Here is a 4,964-nt window from a genome sequence, read left to right as displayed (position 1 = left end):
CAGGGCAGATTATACAATAGGTCTGGTACATAGCATAGCATACTTTATAGAATCTATGACTGAGGCATAGGGAATGACTTTTCATTCTCTTTCTATTTTCTGCCATGGTCGGTTCTTGAGTCTTACTCAACTTCACACCTTTGCATCACAGGCAAGAACTTCTTCTTTGACTGTTTTATTTTGAACTATTTCAAAACTTTATCAAGGTATGTACTCATTGAAAAATCTTATCAAGCGTATTGATCTATCTCAATAGATCTTGATGCTCAATATGTAAGTAGCTTTACCGAGGTCTTTCTTCAAAAAAACTCCTTTCAAACACTCCTTTATGCTTTGCAGAATAATTCTACATTATTTCCGATCAACAATATGTCATTCACATATACTTATCAGAAATGTTGTAGTGCTCCCACTCACTTTCTCGTAAATACAGGCTTCACCGCAAGTCTGTATAAAACTATATGCTTTGATCAACTTATCAAAGCGTTCATTCCAACTCTGAGATGCTTGCACCAGTCCATAGATGGATCGCTGGAGCTTGCACATTTTGTTAGCACCTTTAGGATTGAAAAAACCTTCTGGTTGTATCGTATACAACTCTTCTTTAATAAATCCATTAAGGAATGTAGTTTTGACATCCATTTGCCAAATTTCATAAAATGTGGCGATTGCTAACATGATTCGGACAGACTTAAGCATCGCTACAGTTGAGAAAATCTCATTGTAGTCAACACCTTGAACTTGTCGAAAACCTTTTTGCCACAAGTCAAGCTTTGTAGATAGTAACACTACTATCAACATCTGTCTTCCTCTTGAAGATCCATTTATACAATATGGCTTGCCGATCATCGGGCAACTCCACCAAAGTCCACACTTTGTTCTCATACATGGATCCTATCTCAGATTTCATGGCCTCTAGCCATTTTGCGGAATCTGGGCTCATCATCGCTTCCTCATAGTTCGTAGGTTTATCATGGTCTAGTAACATGACTTCCAGAACAGGATTACCGTACCACTTTGGTGCGGACCGTACTCTGGAAGACCTACGGGGTTCTGTAGTAACTTGATCTGAAGTTTCATGATCATCATCATTAGCTTCCTCACTAATTGGTGTAGAAATCACTGGAACTGATTTTAGTGATGAACTATTTTCCAATTCGGGAGGAGGTACAGTTACCTCATCAAGTTCTAATTTCCTCCCACTCACTTCTTTTGAGAGAAACTCCTTCTCTAGAAAGGATCCATTTTTAGCAACGAATATCTTGCCTTCATATGTTGTCGTCTCAACGGATTTAGATGGTGCCCTATTTAACGTGAATGCGGCCGTCTCTAAAGCATAACCCCAAAACGATAGCGGTAAATCAGTAAGAGACATCATAGATCGTACCATATCAAGTAAAGTACGATTACGACATTCGGACACACCATTTCGTTGTGGTGTTCCAGGTGGCGTGAGTTGCGAGACTATCCCGCATTGTTTCAAGTTTAGACCAAACTCGTAACTCAAATATTCTCCTCCATGATCAGATCGTAGAAACTTTATTTTCTTGTTACGATGATTTTCCACTTCACTCTAAAATTCTTTGAACTTTTCAAATGTTTCAGACTTGTGTTTCATTAAGTAGATATACCCATATCTGCTTAGATCATCTGTGAAGGTGAGAAAATAACGATATCCGCCACGAGCCTCAATATTCATTGGACCACATACATCTGTATGTATGATTTCCAACAAATCTGTTGCTCTCTCCATAGTACCGGAGAACGGCATTTTAGTCATCTTGCCCATAAGGCACGGTTCGCAAGTACCAAGTGATTCATAATCAAGTGATTCCAAAAGCCCATCAGTATGGAGTTTCTTCATGCGCTTTACACCGATATGACCTAAACGGCAGTGCCACAAATAAGTTGCACTATCATTATTAACTTTGCATCTTTTGGCCTCAATATTATGAATATGTGTATCACTACGATCGAGATCCAATAAACTATTTTCATTGGGTGTATGACCATTGAAGGTTTTATTCATGTAAACAGAACAACAATTATTCTCTGACTTTAAATGAATAACCGTATTGCAATAAACATGATCAAATCATATTCATGCTCAACGCAAATGCTAAATAACATTTATTTAGGTTTAACACTTATCCCGAAAGTTTAGGGAGTGTGCGATGATGATCATATCAATCTTGGAACTACTACCAACACTCATCGTTACTTCCCCTTCAACTAGTCTCTATTTATTCTGTAACTCCTGTTTCGAGTTACTAATCTTAGCAACTGAACAAGTATCAAATACTCAGGGGCTACTATAAACACTAGTAAGTCACACATCAATAACCTGTATATCAAATATACCCTTGTTCACTTTGCCATCCTTCTTATCCACCAAATATTTAGGGCATTTCCGCTTCCAGTGACCATTTCCTTTGCAGTGTAAGCACTCAGTTTCAGGCTTTGGTCCAACTTTGGGCTTCTTCGTGGAAGTGACAACTTGCTTTTCATTCTACTTGAAGTTCCCCTTTCTTTCCCTTTGCCCTTTTCTTGAAACTAGTGATCTTGTCAACCATCAACACTTGATGCTCTTTCTTGATTTCTACCTTCGTCGATTTCAACATCATGAAGAGCTCGGGAATCGTTTTCGTCATCCCTTGCATACTATAGTTCATCACAAAGTTCTACTAACTTGGTGATGGTGACTAGAGAACTCTGTCAATCACTATCTTATCTGGAAGATTAACTCCCACTTGATTCAAGCGATTGAAGTACCCAGACAATCTGAGCACATGCTCACTAGTTGAGCGATTCTCCTCCATCTTTTAGCTATAGAACTTGTTGGAGACTTCATATCTCTCAACTCGGGTATTTGCTTGAAATATCAACTTCAATTTCTGGAACATCTCATATGGTCCATGACGTTCAAAACGTCTTTGAAGTCCCGATTCTAGGCTGTTAAGCATGGTGCACTAAACTATCAAGTAGTCATCATATTGAGCTAGCCAAATGTTCATAACGTCTGCATCTGCTCCTGCAATAGGTTTGTCACCTAGCGGTGCATCAAGGACATAATTCTTCTGCGCAGCAATGAGGATAAACCTCAGATCACGGATCCAATCCGCATCATTGCTACTAACATTTTTCAACACAATTTTCTCTAGGAACATATCAAAATAAACATATGAAAGCAACAACGCGAGCTATTGATCTACAACATAATTTGCAAAATACTACCAGGACTAAGTTCATGATAAATTAAAGTTCAACTAATCATATTACTTAAGAACTCCCACTTAGATAGACATCCCTCTAATCTTCTAAGTGATCACGTGATCCAAATCAACTAAACCATGTCCGATCATCACATGAGATGGAGTAGTTTCAATGGTGAACATCACTATGTTGATCATATCTACTATATGATTCACGCTCGACCTTTCGGTCTCCGTGTTCCGAGGCCATATCTGTATATGCTAGGCTCGTCAAGTTTAACCTGAGTATTCCGCGTGTGCAACTGTTTTGCACCCGTTGTATTTGAACGTAGAGCCTATCACACCCGATCATCACCTGGTGTCTCAGCACGAAGAACTTTCGCAACGGTGCATACTCAGCGAGAACACTTCTTGATAATTAGTGAGAGATCATCTTAAAATGCTACCATCAAACAAAACAGAATAAGATGTATAACAGATAAACATCATATGCAATCAAAATATGTGACATGATATGGCCATGATCATCTTGCGCCTTTGATCTCCATCTCCAAAGTACTGTCAAGATCTCTATCGTCACCGCCACGACACCATGATCTTCATCATCTTGATCTATATCAATGTGTCGTCATATGGTCGTCTCGCCAACTATTGCTCTTGCAACTATTGCTATCGCATAACGATAAAGTAAAGCAATTATTTGGCACTTGCATCTTATGCAACAAAGAGACAACCATAGGGCTTCTGCCAGTTGCCGATAACTTCAACAAAACATGATCATCTCATACAACAACTTATATCTCATCACGTCTTGACCATATCACATCACAACATGCCCTGCAAAAACAAGTTAGACGTCCTCTACTTTGTTGTTGCAAGTTTTACGTGGCTGCTACGGGCTGAGCAAGAACCGTTCTTACCTACGCATCAAAACCACAACAATAGTTCGTCAAGTTGGTGTTGTTTTAACCTTCGCAAGGACCGGGCGTAGCCACACTCGGTTCAACTAAAGTTGGAGAAACAGACACCCGCTAGTCACATGTGTGCAAAGCACGACGGTAAAACCAGTCTCGCGTAAGCGTACGCGTAATGTCGGTCCGGGCCGCTTCATCCAACAATACCGCTGAACCAAAGTATGACATGCTGGTAAGCAGTATGACTTGTATCGCCCACAACTCACTTGTGTTCTACTCGTGCATATAACATCAACGCATAAAACCTAGGCTCGGATGCCACTGTTGGGGAACGTAGTAATTTCAAAAAATTTCCTACGCACACGCAAGATCATGGTGATGATATAGCAACGAGAGGGGAGAGTGTTCGTCCATGTACCATCGTAGACCATAAGCGGAAGCGTTAGCACAACGCGGTTGATGTAGTCGTACGTCTTCACGATCCGACCGATCCAAGCACCGAACGTACGGGGCCTCCGAGTTCAGCACACGTTCAGCTCGATGACAATCTCCGGCCCTCCGATCCAGCAAAGGCTCCGGAGATGAGTTCTGTCAGCACGACGGCATGGTGACGATGATGATGTTCTACCGATGCAGGGCTTCGCCTAAACTCCGCGATGATATGACCGAGGTGGAATATGGTGGAAGGGGGCACCGCACACGGCTAAGGAACGATCCGTAGATCAACTTGTGTGTCTATGGGGTGCCCCCCGCCCCCGTATATAAAGGAGGGAGGGAGGAGGGGGCCGGCCTAAGGGGAGGCGCGCCCTAGGAGGGGGAAACCTACTCCAAGTAGGTT

Source organism: Triticum aestivum, chromosome 7B, assembly GCF_018294505.1.
Source record: "Triticum aestivum cultivar Chinese Spring chromosome 7B, IWGSC CS RefSeq v2.1, whole genome shotgun sequence".
NCBI lineage: Eukaryota > Viridiplantae > Streptophyta > Magnoliopsida > Poales > Poaceae > Triticum > Triticum aestivum.
The sequence above is the reverse complement of the archived record's forward strand: the minus strand, read 5'-3'. Positions refer to the sequence as shown.